The sequence below is a fragment of the Sturnira hondurensis genome, unplaced genomic scaffold, assembly GCF_014824575.4.
Source record: "Sturnira hondurensis isolate 20B ecotype Veracruz unplaced genomic scaffold, ASM1482457v3 Scaffold0003201, whole genome shotgun sequence".
In the NCBI taxonomy this organism is placed as follows: domain Eukaryota; kingdom Metazoa; phylum Chordata; class Mammalia; order Chiroptera; family Phyllostomidae; genus Sturnira; species Sturnira hondurensis.
This window is the reverse complement of record NW_028075832.1, coordinates 921,488-943,025: the sequence shown is the minus strand read 5'-3', so window position 1 is coordinate 943,025 and position 21,538 is coordinate 921,488. Positions and strand designations below refer to the sequence as shown.

The window sequence follows — 21,538 nt, the reverse complement described above, 5'->3', positions numbered from 1 at the left end:
GTGGCCAGGAAATTCCGGACTGTGTTGGCTATGGTCCTAGATGAATTTCAGGGCATAGTGTTGAAGAAGCAAGTTCATGTCCTATTTCTGAAAGGGCATATATGCCCTTGTATATATTTGTACAAGACATGTACAAATATATAGTCTTGCATGCCTTTTTATCACATGTCAAGATGGCAAGTTTCAAATTCTTTCTTTTTTTGAGATTTGAAAGTTTTCTGTTGCTTCTCTTTGCCACTGCTTCTTAAAATCCGAGTCTCTAGGTCATTTTAGTATGTAATAAGCAAAGTTTACTTCTGTTTCAGAATAGTTTGAAATAAACTAGTCAATCAAAGTGCTACACCAGTGTTTACGGCATAGACACACATAGAACATATATGTTGTGAAGCATGTCACATGCCTGTGTCCATGTAGTATTTACTACAAGGCAGGTAAGGTTTACTGCCCCCACTTGACAGATGGTGATTCAAAAGCTGAGTAACTCGACTGTATCTGGTCCAGTGTCAGGGCCTCAACTGAAAAGGCGAGTCACTGCTCTTCCCACTGCGCTATGCTTCTACAAACGCCAAGGGCAGTTGGCCTAGAAGTGACTCTTCAGCCGTTGGGGTTGTTTCTTGAAATGTTTTTCTCTGAGAAAATGGATATATGACACATAAACATGGTTAAAGAAGACATGTACCTTAATCTGAAAAGACATCTGCAAATATTCTGCTCATCTTATAAACTGTATCATAGTAATTTTTAAGTTTCTTTTGGTCAAAATTTAGGTTGCCTTTATGGAATATCGTTTCTAAAAATGTGGCATTGTTGACACATATTTTACTTTAAAACATTTTTGGAATAACCAGAACTTCCTAATTTTGGTGTAGTAATATTTATTGAGTAGTTATTATGTGCTAATATATCGCGGTTACCTGTATTCTTTTTAAGCTGTCACAACAATCCTGTGAGAAAAGTACTATTATTATCTTCCTATTGTAGGTAAGACTGAGGTACAGAAAAGTTTAGTGACTTGTTCAAAGTTATACAGCTAGCACGTAGGAAAACTGGGGCTTGAACTGGGATGACTGGGATGATTGGTTCCAGAGACTTTTTTTAAAGTGGTTTTGCAAAGACATTTACTAGATGGCTCCTTCCAGAGCAGGAGAAGAACGTCCCACGTAGCTGTGGGCAGGCATTGCTTCCAGCTACCCACACCTCACTGAAATGAACTCCGGCCAGGTGCAAGTACTGGTGTGGCCCGGACGGTCACTTCTCCAGGGCATTGTAGTTGCGCAGCCTCTCCAAGTCCCATGAGCCAGCAGCTTGCGGTTGCAGCAGGAACGGTGCAGGCCTAGTGCGTCCAGGGCGCCCCCATGCGCGTGCTTGGCCTGCAGCAGCCCAGGTAGGCCTCCCATTTGTTGCCCAGGACTTGCCGTAGGTGAGGCCGCGCAGAGGGATGATCTTAAGGACAGCAGTTCAGTGGCTCAGAGCCTATTTTTAACCACAGCCTAATAATACTGTATTTTAGCAGTGCACTGATGAGTGTGTACTGTTCTTAGGTCACTTAATGGCTTTGGTCTTTAGGTTCATTATTTGTGGAAAGAGATTGCACCAGATAATTTATTTACTTAGCAGTACCCCTTATTTACATACATGCCTTCATTTAATCATCATTCTATAGATACAGAGTCGTAACCCTATGCATAGTAAGTATTATCATTGTCTTTATCTTACATGTGGGGAAAGTAGAATTTAGGGAAGCCAAATAACTGCAAAAGGTGACATAGTTGGATTTTTAACTGCGGGCTGGGATTCAAGGCCAAGACTTTAACCAATATACTTCACTGCCTTTCATTTTTAAGGGTTTATGCAGACTTGAAATTTCATACATTCAATCCTAACTTTTTATTTCAGTCATAATGATGATATGTGTTTCATAAAGGCATTAATTTATAGTTCTCCCAAGAAATGACCTTAGTCTACACATGGCTGTAAATGTTTGGGAACCATTGACATACATAAAGTAGCTTTAACAATGAAACATTGTGCTATTAATATTATATTATTATTTTTTTGAGGAGTCTCATGTGTAGTAAACAGGATATAACTGGACATGTTAGGCAAACTGTTTTTAACCCAGAACACTAAAGGGGATCAAATTCTCATTATTACTCACAGTACGCAAATAACTGTGTATGTTCAGTTTTTCAATTTCTTCAGTTTGGCAGGAAGTTTTGAAGAACTAAACAGCATGCCCTTCCGTCCCTGGCATATTCATAAGCTCTTCTGGGGTGAGTCATCGGAATTCTGTGGTTTGTATATCCTGAAGGGAGAGAAGAGACACTATATGGTTAGCATTTACTCGAAATAGCTAGTTGGAAAAAAACGTCTTTGATAAAATTCAACACTAGGTAAGAAACGCCTGCGGAAGGATCTTTCAATTGTTGTAAACATTTGACCCCTGTTCCCATCCCTGGAAATATCTCACAAATTTAGTTCTTCAGCCTGTGAGTATTCACAGCGTTACCACGGCACACAGAAGCCCTGATCTGGTGTTTAGGTGTGGTAATTTACAGAGAATAAACAACTGAGGGGGCAACTCTTCTGTCCTTGGAGTCTCTGCGTCCCTGTGTCTGCTCTAAGCTGCACAGGGTTGTCATCATGTGGAAACAGAGAGAACAAACCAAACTTCTGAGGTGTGGTGGGTAATATTGTTGGTATTATAATTGTGGATTGTGATTAAATCATTACAACAGAAAGCCTAAGGAAGCATCCCGGTCATTAAATATATGAATATTTCCTTCATAAAGTAAAGAAACGGATTATTAATGGAAGAAGGAAGAAAATACAAGTTAGTTAGGGATTTATCATGTGCCTGATGCTGCGACAGGACTCCAAAAAGTCTCATAAAGAGATTAGTCTTAAATCAGTACTATTTGGAGCTGGAGAAAATATTACATTCAAAAGTGTCAGTGGCCCCGTAAGCCAGGGGTACAAGGAAAGGAAGTGGTGACGTTTCACTTCCCTGCTTGATCAGTTACTTATTTGATTACAACCATCTGATTGGTGCCTGTAGACAGAAACAGTCATGGAAGACAACTAGGAGTTGGTTCTTATATTGGGAGAGTTAAAATAATGCCCTGTGCTTTGACGTATAGAGACAATACTATTTGCTCCTTAAAATGATTTATGTGGAACATGAATAGGGGATTACCTAGCAATGAATACATAATCAGTAAGTGTTCTTGTTTTATTCCCATTCAATTTTTGAATTCTGTCAAGTTGTAAGTTTCAGTTTTGCATAGTGAGATTTTAACTCTTCCCAGAGCAGTCAGCCACATCTTTCTAGATTTGCATTACTTATTTATAGCACCCCTTTATTTACATTTTATTTATGACTAGTGAAAATAGTTTTCCACTTACATGGGGCAGACACAAAAAAGTGAGTTGATTTAAAAATATTAACTAAACAGTAATAGAAGTGGTGGGCTATATGGGAAGTGGAGGACTGACCTGAAGAGGTTAACCAGTATATAGGACTTTATAACTTTGTGAGGCGATTGTTTCATAGATGAAAATAGAACAGATGGCTTGAGTCCTACCTGCTTGTCTGGAGGTAGGACTCAGTGCTGCTTCAAGTGTAGTCCATGCACTAGCAACAGTCTGTGAGTGTTTGTCCTTCTTGAAGGAGATAAGTACAGAAATTGCAAGTAATCATTTAGAAGCTTTTAAACTTTTGACATTGCTTTGATATCTGATTACATAAAATATTTTTATAGTAAGCTATCTTTATTATATTCTACAAAAGTATTAGAAAAAATCTGATAGTTGGAGAAGTATACTGATGTCAAGCATATATTTAGATTAAGAACATAACTAAGGAAAGTGGCAGCCTAAGCAGTTACAATAAAGGAATATATTTTGATGAAAAGTACATGCTCCTCATGGAATCTGAGAGAGAGTAAAGAGGCTAAGATATAAGTGCATTTGTAAGGGCTGTGACTGTCCCAGTTGTTTTATGGTTCTATCTCTAGGATCCAGCATAGTTTACTATACATGTATAGTAAACAATCTACACGTATTGGCTGAGTGGACAAATGAAGGGATAAACGATGAATGAGCTATGGTGTTTGGCAGGCAGGTCTAATGCAATCACCGGAGATTATGCTGTATTATAGTGCAGTAATAGTTTATTATGCTTTTCCAGGTATCTCACAACATTTCCAGTTCCCTTTGTTTTGACTATATAAAAACATGGTGGGAAAAAAATGAAGTGAACTTCTAGGGGTTAATTAGGTTGTCAATGTACCTTGACTCCAAGAAGGTACTTCCATTTAGAATAATATTTAATTTGGGGCTTTATACCAAAAAAGGAAAATAGGTTGGTTTATGTTTCAGTAATAAACAACCTCCAGATCTCAGCAGTTCAACCCAGCAATCATATCTTTCTTTCTTACACACACGACTAACAAAGATTGGCGTGGAGCTTTGCTCAGTGCAGTCATCCCAGCCTGTGAGTCCATAATAGCCATATCAGAGGATGTCATAAATTACAGCTGGTCTGTTAGAGTGTCAGCCTGGAAGTGACACCTTTCACTTCTGTTCACGTTTCTTTTTTCCCCCTAAAGTAGTGAGCCCATCTAATATAAATGGAGTGGGTAAAAGAAACTCTACAACATACCAGAAATATTTTCTGGAGACTGCTAGTAACCAGCAAATACACCCACCTGTTGTCAATTATATTAACAAGAGTTACTTCTACTTTGATTGATCTTCTGTGATTGTTCCATCAGCACTGAGTATCTCCATTTTCACATCTCTGGACCAAATCTTGAATGTGAGGACCCAATGAATGTAGGATGGTTTGAAGTAGAAGGAGGACTTCGGCCTCGGTCATCAGCTCACTTACTTTAGCAGCTTTGTTTTCTGTTCTTTCTGTAATATCAATAATGACCCCTGCCAGAGAATACGAACTCCTTTGAGTCAAATTCTCTCTCCACCCACCAACTAAACTCTAATGCTGAATACATCTTCCCACAAGAACGTAGGAGATTGGCTTTATATCTTGGTCTGGGAGATTTCTTCTAGTGAAATTTAAAAATGACAGTGAATATAAACTTTTTATGAATATTCCTATGTAAGGTTGTTAGATTGAGTCATCTTCTAAGAGGCTGATCAATCCTGAGAAAAATCAAGCACATCAAGTTTCTAGGCCTGCAAACCTGAGCAGTAGGTTCTATAGGTCCCCCCTCCGTTCCTTCTCTCGCTCCCTCCCTCCCCCTCCTTCTCTCTTGCTCTTTCTCCCTCCCTCCCTTCTTCCCTCCCTCCCTCCCTTCCTTCTTGGTTTTCTTCTTCTCCTCCCTCTTCCTCTTCTCCTCCCTCCCTGCCTTTTTCTTATCTATTATCTATCTATATCAATCAATCCATCATCTATGTATCTATCACCTATCATCATCTTCCAAGGCAGCATATACTATATATCTAGATTGGGCTGGAAAGACTACTTCTGCAGTGCATGAAAACTTTTAATATAAAACACCCTAACTCCTTACAAATTTACCAGGAAAAAGGATTTGCTTTTAAAAGGTAACCTTTTTGCCTCTATTGTTAGCATTATTTGGACTTCCAAAATTAGTGAAATTTGCATAAAGATGGGTGAAATCTGACAGTGTACTGGAACAACCAAAGACTTTCAAAATGATAAATAAAAATCAAAATGTCCATATCTGCCTCTGTGCAGAGGGAGGCAGAGGTCTGAGACTTCTGAATGAGATCAGTGTGGGCAGCAGATTACTGAGCTTCTCCAAAGCTACTTTGAAGAGGCTTCCACCCAGCTGCCTGTGCTGAACATTGATGGAATGACTGCCAGACTTTTACAGGGCTGTGCCAGTGGACATAGACTAAATCATCGAGCTAATGGTAAGGTGGAGAAGGATCTTTTATTACTCCCCAGTCAGCTGTTGCACATCTAAACATGTAGCTAATCATTTATTAGCCTTTAATTTTGGAGGCTGGCTCTAAATGATAAGCCTCATAAAAAGCCAACAAGGAGATGCCTTTGATAAGGTGGTAAATCATTAAATAGAGAAATGACCAGTTGATTTATGACTTACTGGAATACTTTAGACTGAAAGATAAACCTCCATTTCTGTTTTGCAAGTGATTTCTCTGCTGTCCCTTAAAAAAAGTTAAACTTGAATTACACAATGTAAAAAAGGCACACTTTCACCTAATTTCAGAGATTCTGCTTGAGTGGCTGGACTCAAATTCTAAGATTTCTTCCAANTAAATCATTAAATAGAGAAATGACCAGTTGATTTATGACTTACTGGAATACTTTAGACTGAAAGATAAACCTCCATTTCTGTTTTGCAAGTGATATCTCTGCTGTCCCTTAAAAAAAGTTAAACTTGAATTACACAATGTAAAAAAGGCACACTTTCACCTAATTTCAGAGATTCTGCTTGAGTGGCTGGACTCAAATTCTAAGATTTCTTCCAATTCATAGAAACTACTGTCAAGTTCCTTCAAAACAGAGTTTGTATCTCTAGTAACCAGTCTAGTACTGGTGTCAAAAGTGCTCTGTGAGTATCTTTTGGTTGTGTCCATCAGTTCTGTTAAAAATGTAACATTATATAGATGAAATATGACTAAAAACATAAAAGATTGTCCTTTATCACAGCCTTTATATTTCTGTTTCAGGATCTTTGCAGTTGTCATTCTTTCCATCTGGATCCTTTTTCCGAGAAATTACTGTGGCTGGTTCCTTCTTTCAGGTTTCTGTTCTGATGTTACCTCTGTAGAGACCCCTTACCCTGACAGCTTATGCACAGCATCACTCCCCCAGTCTAGCCCTGCTGTTTTCTTCATGAAACTGGACAGTACTCCTGTTCATTTGTTTACCTATTTATTGCCTTTCTTCTCTATTATCATGTAAATTCCATGGGGAGCTAGTGCAGGAAAGACTTCCTGTTCTTGATAGCTGTTTCCCTAGCACATAGATGAACACCTGCATTCTACCAACCAAGTGCTTATTTAAATACTTTGAAGAAAGAAAGAATGGATAAATGAATGAATGAGTCAATTCATCCTTAAGACAGGAAAATTTCTCCGGCTCCCATGAACATAATTTTTTTCCTCTAAGCTTAGTTGATTGTAGTACAATTAGAGGTTGAAATAACTTTTTGTAATCTATGTCACTATAATGGTCTTACAATTACCCAGTTCTGGTGTCCTATTTCGCCCCTTGACCACATAGGTAGTCAGTTGAGAAATGTTTGTGCCAGTGTTTCCTTGGAGTGTATAAAAATGGTTGAAATTTCCCTGGCTGGTGTGGCTCAGTGAATTGAGCACCATCCTGTGAACTCAGAAGTTGCTGGTTCGATTCCCAGTCGGGGCACATGGCTGGATTGCGGTCTGGGTTCCTGGCTGGGAGCACATAAGAGGCAACCGATCAATGTATCTCTTGCACATGGTGTTTCTCTCTCTTCCATTCTCCCTCCCCTCCCCTCTCTCTAAAAATAAATAAATAAAATATTTATGAAATGGTTGAAATTACAAAGAATAACTGCTCAAAGGCAAAATAATTTTGTGATATAATATAACATGGCAGTGGTTAGCTGAGAATTTCCTGGTGATATATATATATATTATATATAATATATATTATATTATATATATATAATATATAACATATATTATATATAACTATGTATTATATATAGTCATATATATTATATATAATGATATATATAATATATATAACTTTGTTATGACTTTATTAGGCATACATAAAAATTCTTGTAAATTACTTTTATCTACAATCTTAGGTCNCTGGCAATATATATATATATTATATATAATATATATTATATTATATTATATTATATATAACATATATTATATATAACTATATATTATATATAGTTATATATATTATATATAATGATATATATAATATATATAACTTTGTTATGACTTTATTAGGCATACATAAAAATTCTTATAAATTACTTTTATCTACAATCTTAGGTCAAGGTCTTCAGGGGTCACTTAGGGGAAGGTGTGTGGAACAGGAGGTCATGATATGTGAAAGCAGGGATCATGTGGAAGACACGTTATGGACATAGGATACAGTTACAAATTAGTAGAATCAGGTGATGGGCACTTTTCTTTAAATAGCCATAGAACCCAAGAAAGATAGTTATTCTCTCTGGTCTTCATTTGTCTAAGGTGTGGGTGGGGATTTGACTCAATATAACATTTCCATGCCATTTAACTTGGTACGATATATGATTCACTTTCTGAGACGATGACATTTTTATGTGTGTAGTTTTATCCAGGCGAAAATAGATTGCTCCCTTTTTTTCATTTCATAACTAACATCTTTTCTCATTAGAAATGAATGTTATAAAATAGTTGCTTCAAACTTTTATGGTAATTAAAATTGTTTACATGCATTATAAAGTGCAATATTATTCAGACTTAAAAAGAAGGAAATCCTGTCTTTTGGAACAATGTGGATGAATCTGGGGGACATTATAATAAGTGAAATAGGCCAGACTTATACGTAGAATCTAAAATAGTTGAACTTCTAGAAACACAGGGTAGAATGGTGGTTGCCAGGGGTTGGGAATGAGAGAAATGAGGAGAATTTGGCCAAAAAGTACAAAATTTCAATTATGCAACAGGAGTGAGTCCTGGAGATATAATATGAAGCATATTGGCAATGGTTACCAATTGTATACTTTTCTACCTGTAATTTGCTAAGAGAGTAGATCATACCTGGTCTCATCAGAAATTTAAAAAAGGTAACTCTTTGAAGTGATAAATATGTTAATTATTTTATTGTGGTGATCATTTCACAATGTATATGTATATCAATACATCAAGCTGTACACTTTAAATATACACCATTTTTATTTGTCAATCACTTGTCAATAAAGCTGAAGAAAAAAAATAGCCTAACCACTCTGCCAGCCATACTCTCTAAAGAGCTCAGCTAGGGACACCTTGCAATGCAGCAAAAGCTAGATGACATTTTTTTATTATCTCAGAAATATAGGCAGCAATAGGAATTTTTAAAAATTCATGCAAATATTTTTAACTTTTATGCTTCAAATCCATTCATGTATTTGTTTGGCAGCTATTGATGAAGTCCCTGCTAAATGCTAGAATGTGAAGTTATTAAAGAAGCAAACATGACTCCTGCCCTTATAAAGGTTGCAGTCCAGTCCAAGGTTTCTTCTAGTTTTCATTAGAATTTTTTTCTTTGATACTGTAGTTGTTTAATAAAGTATATTTATGACTTACCCAAACCTAACATCTTATAATTATTCTTTTTACTGATTCCTTGAAACTTTGTAAATTTTTTTCTTTTATATGCTATGTGGCTATGTTATTACCTATCTACACATTTAGATTTCTTTAGTCATCCTGACCAAGCGAACTAGCCTGGCCCTGACGAGGGCAGCACTGGCCACAGCAGGACTGCAGGGTCACGTGAGGCCCAGAGCCAGGACCACTTGGGGGGCTGCTTCCAGATTCCTGACTCTCTGAAACTGTGAGAAACAACCATTTGTTGTTGTAAACAGTTAAGTGTTAGAGTAATTTGTTAAATGGCAATAGATAACTAACATGCTTCCATTTTCTCTATGTTTTCTTTCTGGAACCTTAAGTAGACAACTATTACCCTTTTTCTATCTTCAACATCTCTTAATATATCTTTCCCAACTCTTTGTTTTTCTTGAACTATTGAGCATCATTTATTCAGATCTAGCTCCTACTTCACCAGTTCCTTTTCAGCTCATTTTAATCTACTGTTTAATTAATCTAGTGACTTTTTAATTTTGGCAATTATATTTTCATTATTGAAATTTGTTTTTTCACTTTTGTTGATTTTTCATTTTATTCCTCATATTTGGCTGATCATTCTTTTTTTGGTTATTGAGGCAAATTGGATGAAGATGCTCAAAATTTCAGAAAGGATTTGTGTTTCTTTTAGACAAGATCCCAGGGTGTTACGAACCTAGAGGCACATTTAATTTAATATAGGAGGGCTGTCTAGAAAAAGTCCAACCATTGTTAATGTAATGAGAATGTTTTTGTGCAACATTGATGTAACCTGGCAGCCAAGGAGAGTGGACTGGAATACATATATGTAAAGAATGATAACTTCACTGTACTAGTCAGTGGGGGTGGTAGATGCCATTGAGTGAGCATGTGTACTGTGTGGCTGTTGCATGCACAATGACTGAGTGAGTAGGGCAATGAATCTTCATCAAATTTTGCAGTGAGCTTGGACATTCCTCTGAGGAAACTATTCAGATGATTTAGAAGGCTTTTGGGGACAATGTAATGAGTGCTGCACAAATAAACGTGTGGCACAAATGCTTCAAAGATGGTTGAGAATCTGTTCAAAGTGATCTACATTCTGAAAGGCCTGAAACAAGCAGAACACCTGAGAATGTCGAATGTGTATGGGCTGCAGTCAACAAAGATTGATGACTGACAGCGTGAGAATGAGAAGCTGATCTGGAGATTCCAAAACTCCTGTGTCCAAGATTTTGATGCAGAATCTTGCATGAAACATGTCATGGCAAAATTTATTCTGCAGCTTCTTTTACCAGAGCAGAAAGAACATTGTCCTGCAGTTGATAATGACTTGATTCAAACTGCTACCAATGAACCAGATTTCCTCAAGAAGGTCAAAACTGGAGATGAGTCATGGGTGCCTGCTTTGAAGGGGACTGAGGCACTATTGTCCTGTGGACAATGTTTCTTGTATCTTCTTCAATAAATGTCTCCATTTTTCATAGTACTTGGCTGGATACTTTCTGGACAGACCTCATGTTTTCTTGTTCCAGGACTTCCTAGAGGTATACATTAAACCTCCCACCCCCATCCTTCTGAAGGAGAGGTTTAGAATTCCAAAGCTTTTAGGGAAGATTTTGTTTTCACTGAGTAAAGGCCTGGGACAGTTATAAAGTTATATAAATTAACCCTATCATCAGGATTAGGAGAAAAGCGAGGGTAGAGTTGTTCCCACACTCTCTGTATCACCAAAAAGACTGGGTTGATCCTTTTTCATCCAGTCATTTCCTGGAGTTGGTTCCTGCAGGTACATTGAAAAAATGGCACCAGGTTCTTTCTCTTTACAGAGCAGACTCACTAAGAATGACCAATCCCTCTGACTGGGCCGCCTGAGTGAAAAAATAGCTATCCTTCTTCAAATATATAAGTAGCTAGTAACACCTCTTTATTTTAGTTCAAATATAGCATTAGAATCTAAATTAAAAATTATTATAACTTGTATGAATTGGTTTTATTTTCAAGGCCTATAGGCTTCAAGAGGTTTGGAAAGTAGTCTGTTGACTGAAGGAAAATGTGCTTTACAGAGTAGTTTTTTGTTCACTGATTCCTCTAGGCTCAGTAAGGGAGATGCAGAGAAAGCACCAAGACCCTAGTGTAGTAAACTAGTATTTCTGAATCTATTTGTGGTGAAGGATAATTTTTTTACTAATTCTTTCTCTTATACCTTCATATTCTTTAAGTTTATCACTTCATTTTGTCTCTTACTCTTGTTTTGTAACTTAAAAGGAACGAAGTGCATTAGGTATTGATTCAATTTATTGTTTCTCCCCCGCACCCCATACAAGTACTGAGAGCAACAAATCTCCTCTAAGTACTGTATTGGCAGTGTCCTTCATTGAGGTGTGGACCCTTATGGTTTTGTTCTTTATTCTGTTGCATCTTAATTCTCTTTTCAATCAAAAATTATTTTAGGGGAATTCACTCTGCTGAATGTATTAAGAAAAAGAGCTGAAAAATAGGTAAAACCAGAGGAAGAAAATGGAAGAAGATAAAATGATCAGTTGTTGATAATATGACATTAGGTCCAAGATAAGCAGATGAAAAAATTCTTAGCATTAGTAAAGGTTTAGTTTAAAATGAATGGATAGAAAATAATCATTCACAAAATGATTTCTTTCTTCCTCTGTACCAACAATTAGGAAATAAAAAGAACATTTTTCCCATACATAACAGGAAGTGTAAAAATAAAGCATCCTAAAATCAGTAACTATATGAAACCCATAAAATTTTACGATGAATTTTACAAGAACACAAGAAAATAAACTGACCTATCATTCTTGTGAATGAGAAGATTCATAAAAATGTGTTATCTTTTCAAGTTAATTTATATGTTTATAGTAATGTCAATCAAAATTTCAGTGGAACTTCTTAGAAGTTGTGCCCAAATAATTATAAAGCACATCTGGGAAAATAAATGAGCATTCTTTCTTCTGCCTTTCCTTCTGGGCAGGTGGAGTGTGGGCACAGTGGCAGGAAGGTGGAGAGGCAGGCTGAAAGCAGAAGACTTGCCATTACCTAGGTCTTGTGATCCAGTTTCAAAGTGGTCTGGGGCACTTCCCACAGCCAACAGATATTCATTGAACATCACACATGATTCTGGGGACTGAGGATGAAGAAGTAAACAAAACAAAGTCCCACCCTTGGGGAGCTGAGTTTCTAGTTGAAGAGGCAGACAGGAATTTGGGGTTTTGCTGAATGGTTTGTAAGTCTTATCAAGAGATTTGGAGACTACTACCAAGATCCTAATGAAATAAAGTAGTGCTTCTTAAAGTATTTGTCTTAAAGGACATTTAAAAATTTTTCCAAACTAGGGCACACAAATATTTTTAAACATATGAGATCTTTTGTTTTGATGATGTGGTATTACCACAGATTTCTATACAGTCTCCGTTTGGGGTCCTGTCTCGTTCAGAGGTCCCTGGACCATACTGAGCAGCACTGTAGTAAACAACCCCGGAGAACATCTTGTGAATGGGATATAACACCACATATAAGCTGGTTTCTAATAAAAGTGGGTTCTGGGAGTGAACTTTCCTCCCTTCCATTGGCATTTCACAGTTGTTCCCCTTCATCCACACAAAAGCACTCACGTAGCTAAAAGTGTCAGTCCCTTTATGCTTCGTGCTTTGTTCCTGTGGCAGTGGCGTGAGTGGGGCCAACAGGGACAAGCTGGCCCGGCAGAGTGAACAGGCGTCCTGGCTCTGTACTGGATCATCCTGGGTTCGAGTTCTGTGCCTGTGCCCACAGCTCTGTGTCCTGGAAACCTACGATAGGGAATGGAGTCTCCTGCATTTGAATGGGAAAGAATATGGATCACCTTCTAAAGGACAAAATCAGGGGCTGTATGGTCAGGGAGTCTTGTGTACTGAGAAATATTAATACTGAGTCTTTATTTTTAAACGTCTAAAAATTAATAAATGGTTTAATTTGCCATCTTAAACTCTAACTTAGTTTTCCCCAATTCCCAGGTCCCTCAGGCCTGCTCAGAGCCTCAGTCCAATTATGTCGCAGGAAATCACTGTTCACTTCAAGGAAATCATCAAACAATTTTCCTATCTGTTTATGGGTATAATAATGACATACAGTGGTAATCATATTTCAATATATGAATGTAGCAAAGCAACATATTTTATACCTTAAATGTACACAGTATTATCTATCAATTATATCACAGTTAAAAATACACTCCTTTTAGTGTTGTTGTGAGCCTTAATGTTTAGAGAACCCCTTGCACAGAGCCTCAGGAATATTTTAAATGCTTGATTAATCTTAGCTATTAGAAACATGAGTTCAACAGGTAGTTGTTTATGTATATGTGTGGCTGACTTCCATATCCAGGGTTTCTACATTTAGGAGACTCCTGAGCACACTTTCAGAACAGTAGTTTCTTGATTCCTTTACTCTTCTGATTTTCACACGTGCTGGTATATGATTGTTTCTATGGATTTTATTAACACTTATGTTTTAAATTAGACTCTGTGGACCCCATTTTCTCCTTCCCTTGTGGCTTGCATTCACAGAGGCTTTCCTTGCAAAGATCACCTTAGTCAGCCCTGAAGGAGATAAAAAAGACTTGTCCCCAAAAGGCAACCTGAGGCCAGTGAGGTGCATGAAGAGAGGAAGGATCTGAGGAGCCAGCTTCCGCAAGCACACAGGGAGCCCTCCCACGGGAATCTCAGGTCTTTCTGGCCCCAAATAAGGTCAAGTTTGACTCATTTCAGTTTTCCTCCCCAGGCAGAAGCAGGCCTCCATCCATGCCAGGAAACTGTTTTTGCCTGTCAGACACAACAATGTCTGAAATCAAGATTAAGGCCTGTGACTCCTGGGTGAACAAAATGGTAATAAATACTGAAAATTCCCCTACCTACCTTGAAAGGCTAACCTGGAGTGAAAGATTGCCTTCTGGGTTAGGGTTATCTCTCCAGGTGTTTTGTTGAAGTCTAGAGAGTCAGTCAGCGGGTGTGAGTCATCTGACTGTGGTAAGATTAGAAATTCTAAAAACATGCAGCATTGGCTGGGAAGCAGCCCTCTCTGGCTTGCCCCTGCCCCTGCCCCTGCCCCCACTGGGAGCCTAATTCTCCTTAAGTTTTGGACAGGTGCAGATACAGACATCTGTATTCTAACATTCTTCCCCTTTCCTGGCTTCACTAGAACCAGAGCAAGCACTTGTATGAGTTGACTGTATAAAAGATCATAATCAGAAAATTGGTTTTTTAATGCAAAATGGTTACTCGAGGGAGAAAATGGAAGAAGCAAGACAGACGAGGTGCAGGTGGGAGGAAGAACAGGGAAAGAGAAGGAAATAGGAGGGAAGGTGAGGAGGAAGGGGCCCTTGAGCCTGCAGAGACCAATGTGAGAAGAGACGTTTGTGCTTGCTTAAAAGACTCACCGGGAGCACCCTTTGCTAAAGTGCGCTTTTCTGTTCGCCCCGCAGTAACGGAAGAAAACAAAGGCTGCTGCGGGTGCTATTTTAGGGAGAGTTAATTGCTGCAATTCACCTAATTTATATTGTAAGATGTTTAGTTGTTAAAAAATCTGCCCGAGCAGAGTTTCTGTACACCTGAAATTTCTCAGTACTGGGAGCTCTCTATCTCCCGGCCCGAGGTGTTCCCTACCCTTCAGTGCTTCCTGCGTCGCGGGTAATTTGGGTGAGAACAGTGCCCTTTTGAAATCTTGGCCTGCCTTCCTGAAGCAGAGTAATATAAATCCTAATTTTAAATGAAAACGAGCATCTTAAATAGCCTTAAAAATAAAAACCTCTTATTCACGGTGGTCACGTGTTTCTGTTTAATTCTTAAATGTTATTTTATCCATTAAAGCCCAGGACTCAGAGAACATGGACAAAAAAGAAGTCCAGTTACAGTAGTCCATAGGAGTGAGGAAGTACTTTTTCTGCTGTTATTATTTTTACTTTGAGGACACCTAGCGGCGGCTTATTGGCTGTGTCATTCAAAGGCAAACTGAAAGAAACTTCAGGATGTGGTAACGGTGGGGGAACCTACTTTTTTCGACACCTTCACACTTGCAGCCAGGACTTTCCTCCAGCCTGAAGGCAAAACTGCTACAGCCCTGGTTGACAAGCAGGCCCCTGCCAGATTCTGCAGCCAGATTTGCATTCCACCTTTCACAGTTATATTAAAAACTCCCTTTCACCTAATTGTTTCACACGTGGTATTTAATAAGCTCATTGTTTATTGGCACGAATGCCTTTTTAAAAAAAGACTACAGAATGGCCACAGTCTGTTCAGTTCATCAACTAATGAACAATATTGATGATTTACTTTGGGGAGACATTTTGAGGGGAGTACAAAGGTCTGGGCAAGGAGGCATTTTCCCTCTTTACCTCTGGTGGTGAAGTGCTCTTTCCCAGCTGTGTCCTCAGAGTCAATGACCTACTCTCCCTGACGCTCCTTGTCCTCATCGGAAACGTGGAAGTAAGTGTGCTTAATGCGTAAGGTGGCTGTGAGGATTACATGAAAACTCAAGACAGCTTGCACAGTGCCTAGCATCTGGTAGATACTGAATAGTTGTTAAGATCCTTCCCTCTCCACTCCCCTCACCTGACCGCATCCCCTGCTGCAGGTGTCTTCTGGACAGAAGTGCCGGTGCCCGGCGGAACCCTGCCAATGCCACTCTGACCCATGGCCATTTGAGCCCCAGGAGCGAGTACATCTCTCATACCTACTGGCTTCCCCTGGCTCCATCTTAGAACCCTGTTCTTAAAACACAATGTTAAATCTGCACAGGAAATTAGTTTCCTATTAGTTATGATACCCAGAATCAAAACTGGCTGTATTAATATTAAATTTCCTGACCGTTGTGGTCCAAGAAGAAGTGACGTGATCAGCTCTTCACCAGGGAAACTATTAATGTCTCTTTTATTTTTTATTTTTATTTCTTTGCATTTGGCTTAAGTTTAGACAAGATGGTTTCTACAGTCCTCACTGTATTTACATAAAAGTCCAGATATTTTAACATGTCCTTCAAGGAACCACATAGTTGGTCTCAACCCACCTCCCCAGCTTCATCTTGAGTCCCTCTCCTGGCCTTACTCGTTGTGTTCCTGCTGCTTAATATTAAAAAATCTTCCCTGAACGAACTGGCCTTCTTTTGCATTGTGAAATCAGTGCACAAGTATCCCTCTCTTCATCTGGTGAGGTCCTTCTTACATATTCTCGAGGATTTGGCGTAAATGTTTCCCTGGGGAGTTTTTTCCTGACCCTAATCTAAGACTGGTCTCCTCCCTTATTCTCTCTCCCTCTCCTTCTTATTGCAGTTTCTAGTTCTGTGCTGGTGCATTTGCTTATTGTCTGTGTCCCCACGAGAACAGTATACTCAGTGAGAAAGAATAGGGACATGCTTCTCGTTTTGTTTCTGTACCCAGCAAGATATGTGGGTCATGCAGGCATTCATTTTTTAAATTGAACTTATTGGGGTAACATTTGTTAACAGAGTCATATAAGTTTGAAGTGTATATTACCGTGGTATATGATCTGTCCGTTGCATTGTGTACCCACACCCACAGTCAAATTATCTTCTGTCACCAAATATTTGCCCCCCTTTACCCTCACCACACCCACCCCGTTCCGTCTGGTGACCACCATACTGTTATCTGTCTGTGCCTCTGAGAGCACTCACCATTGAATGAACGAAACCAGCCCTATCAATGAGAAAAGTTCATGCATCATTTCCGCACACAAACATGCCTTACATTTCCCTTGACAAAGCTTTTGATTTGTTCAGCCGCCTTCTGGGAAGTCCCATCTGCCTCAGAGATCATTTTTGGCTACTGATAATTTCGAATAAACAACAATTGGTTCCTAAGGTCTCCTCAAAATAATATCTTTCAAAATACTTTTATTCCCCTTAAAACAGCCAATTCAATGAATGCTTCTTGCACTTTTTTTTTTGTGTGAACTTATAATTGCTCAAATTTCATTGGGCCAAATTAGCATTGCAACAGATAGCATTGTGCAATAAGAACATTTTTTACACTCTCAGTTTGTGGGTTGAGAACTAATCCACAAGCCCAAATCCACCCTTTATTCAGCAAACAATACGCAATTCTTTACATGTGACAAAATCTTACCTAGTAGTGAACTATTGCGGGAGGTCTTCAGGTCTCCAGTGCACTAAGGAAGTTCAGTAAGGGCTTTATTTTCTCCTGTTGCTGCATGTGGGCCGACACATCATTTCGGCAATTGCAAAGCTCCCAGGTAACTGAAATGTTCAGAAATACATATTATGACTTACCATAGTATAGTTTTCAGATTCATTTACATTTCATTTCCCATTAATATTGCTTTTTTTAAATTAAAAATTGCTGTTTATTTAACTTGATAATTTCAATTTGACTTGCTGTAAATTGTTTGGTTAGCCTTACAATTTTAAGAGATATCTTTAGCTCACCAGCAGTCAGCTTATAATTTTTCAAAAACTAACTAGGCTTAAAGACTTGTACTTGTTATGATTAAAATGTGAATCATTTTGTCTTTCTTTGGCTTCCTAGAAAGCAGAGCCTAAAACAAAAACTCCTGTGGAAGTCATTTATTTGGAAAGGGATTTCAAGAGTGAGAGCGCGGGGCGTGAGACAGGAATGAGGGAAAGGCAACATGAAGGTGTGTGGTTGAAGTTGCTGTGGTGAATGGGGGCCCAGATTTTCCTGAAACCTCTCGAGAACCTTAGAGGTTCAGCAACCCTCCAGGTGATTCCCACACACCTTCCCTGAATTCCTAGATCACCCTCTATGTGACCCTGTCTTGTTTGACAGTTGACCCCTGGGGCTTCAGAGCACTTCTGGGCTGCCCAGTGCAGAATCAGTGAAGGTTCTGAGAGAGGAAGTGGGAAGATGCTTATGGGGAGTGGGATCTGAGTTTATTTTTATTTATTTATTTTTAAAAACAGAATGATTGTATTTCAATACACACCTTGCTTACAACCAAAAAATAAAACAGCACAGTAAAGAAACAAAAACATGATATTACATTTGCAATGCATGAGATATGGTTAACATTTTAGTCATAAATGAGCTCTGAAGAAACCAGTTACAAAGACACTAATAATCCACGGGAACTGGAAAAAAGGAAATGAAATAATTCAAATGGCAATTAAGAATCAAGGCTGTGATGAGTGTGCTGGCCAATGAAGGAAGAATAATTTCTCTGTGGCATCACACTGTCCAAGCACAAAATGCTGTGCTGTACAGTCTGAACTCTCATGCATGCTGACAGATTGAGTTCAGATGGAGGTGCTTACCACTGTCCGCCTGAAGTCAGAGGTGGTCTGAGAGACTGTGCTGCAGGGTACCCCGGGGAGCCGCTAACTATGAATAAATAGCCCTGCTGGTAGAGTAAATGTAGACATAACCAATCCCACAAGTTAATAATATTTTATCATTATTATTACTACTGTAAAGGGGGAATGGGTGTATAGATGAGCCCGTAGGACTTTTGCCCTGCTCAAGATATAGTTGTAAGTTGCAGAACTTAAAACTGAAATTAACTGTATTGTTTCTTCCTGGAATTCTCTTCCTATCGCTGCCTTCACTCCATTAATTTATGTTTATGTAATATTACCCATCCTCAAATAATACATTTCAAGGAAACCTTTCTCTTAGATCTTTAGAACTTTCCAGCTGGAAGTAATTCTACCTGTTTTGAACTGGAGTAGTCCCTGGTGATACCTTTTTAATGGCAATGATCAGAATCTATCTTTCAGATATCTGGCTATTTTATTCAACTAATTTCTGTGCTGTTTCTACTTTTTGGATTGCTTTTATCTAATTTTTAAACCTGGTTAATTCGGAATTACTTTACTTGATGAACTTTTAACTCCAAGTCATTCTTTAAGAAGTAGTTGAGGCTACCCTCCAGGTGACGCTTCCTTCCCACCCCCATCTTCACTGTGCTCCCAGACTACCTTGTGCATGAGTCTGTTTTAACATTACTACACTGCACCGTGAATTTGGGTTATTTACATGCACACCACCATGCTTCTCAAGCGAACATGGCCTGTTTTTCTATAGCATTCATTACCTTAACACAGTGCACATTCAATAAAATGAATGAGTTTTATTTCCTCAAGTAGAGACCAAACTCCCCAAGGTTAAAGATTGTTTTATTCCACCCTGTATTTGAGTCTACGTGCTCAGCTATGTGCTAGACTGTGTGTCTGTCATAGTACATACTTTAAAAATATTTGTATAATGTCAAGGGGAAACCCCTAAAATCTCCTTTTGTCTGTAAGAAAATGGGGCTATGAAAACATCTCTGTCTCGAGTAGTTGCAGCTATAGATTGCAATCTATTGATGTTATAAAAACATCATCAGTGACTCATTGCTAGGTGTCTACAGACAGCATTTTTTTTGTAAACTTAAATCAAAATAGTGACTCAGGCTGTTTCAACAGAATTGAAAAATGAAAAAACATATAGTTAATACACAAGATGAGTCAAATTAAATTTAGAATGAGAAACCAATTTTGAAAGCATGCCTAGTCATTGCCTGCCTGGGATTACAAAGGAATATTTTTTGAGGGTTTTGTAAACTGACTTTGATATTTATCTATTTATTTATTTGTTTTTAAATTAAAGTTATTGGGATGATATTTGTTAATAAGATCATAAAGGTCTCAAGTGTACAATTCTATGATACGTGATCTGTATATCGTGTTGTGTGCCCACCGCCCAGTCAAATCATCTTCTGTCAACATATATTTGATGTCCTTTTCCTTTTACTCCCCCACAGCCTCTTAACCTCTAGTGACCACCGTACTGTTGTCTGTGTTGATGAGTTTCAGTTTTATATCCCGCATATGGGGAAAATCACATGGTTCTTAGTTTTTTCTGACTTATTTCTCCTAGTATAATATTCTCAAGGTCTATCCATGTTATTGCAAATGGCAATGTTTCATCTTTTCTTATGATTGAGTAGTATTTCATAGTATATATGTACCACATCTTCCTTATCCAATTATCTATGAAGGACACTTTGGTTGTCTCCATGTCTTGGCTGCTGTGGATAATGCTGCATGAACATAGGGGGTGCCTTTATCTTTTCAAATAAATGTTTTCAAGTTTTTTGGGTAGATGCCCAGAAAAGGGATTTCTGAGTCATATGGTAACACTGTTTTTAATGTTTTTTAAAAAATACTTATTTATTTTTTAGAGAGAGGAGAAGGGAAAGAGGAAGAGAGAAGGAGAAATGTTGATGCAAGAGAGAAACATTGATTGGTTGTCTCTCGTATGCACCCTGACTGGGGACTGAATCTGCAACCTAGGCACATGCCCTGACCGGGAATCAAACCTGCAACCTTTCATTTTGTGGGACAATGCCCAACCAACTTGAGCCATGATAGTCAGGTATTCTTAATTTTTTGAGGATGTGCCATACTGTTTTCTGTAGTGGCTGTACCAGTTTACGCTCCCACCGGCACAACCTTTCCAACCCTTGTTAGTTCCTGCCTTCTTTATAATAACCGTTCTAACAGGTGTGAGGTGGTACCACATTGTAGTTTTGATTTGCATTTCCCTAGTAACTAGTGAACTTGAACATCTTTTCATATACCTGTTGGTCATTTTATACCTATTTTTGTCAGATCTGCAAAAAATGCAATAGATTTTTGGGTGCTCCACAGAATTTTAGTAATTAGTTTATGTGTGCCATGAGATGAAAAAGGTTGAAAATCACTGATGTAGACATATCCAGCTATATGTGTTTGTCATAAACCTTGAGTTTTGCAATGAGCTACAACTCTTCACCGGTTTTCTTTCTCTCTTTTTAAAAATTACCTTATTGTTGTTCAATTACAGTTGTCTGTATGTTCCCCTCATCACCCTCCCCCACGCCTGCCCATCTCGGCCAAATCCACCTCCCTCCCTTGCTTCCACCCTCCCCCTTGGTTTTGTCTACGTGCCCTTTACAGTAGTTCCTGCTAACCCTTTCCCCCACTGTATCCTCCCCTTTCCCCTCTGGCTATTGTTAGATTGTTCTTCATTTCAATGTCTCTGGTTATATTGTGTTGGCTTTTTTCTTGTGTTGATTATGTTCCAGTTAAAGTTCACTGTTTTTTTAAAAGATTTTATTTATTTATTTTTGCAGAAAGGGGAAGGGAGGAAGAAAGAGGAGAGGAAGCTCAGTGTGTGGTTGCTTCTCATGCACACCCTACCTGGCATGAAACCCCAGCA

At 38.5% G+C, this 21,538-nt stretch overlaps 1 pseudogene; it reads right to left on the bottom strand.

Annotated features, from left to right (window-relative positions):
* Positions 1-1,248: 1,248 nt before the first annotated feature.
* Positions 1,249-16,033, bottom strand: LOC118984050 (DNA-directed RNA polymerases I, II, and III subunit RPABC5-like; annotated as a pseudogene).
* Between the last annotated feature and the right edge of the window lie 5,505 nt (positions 16,034-21,538).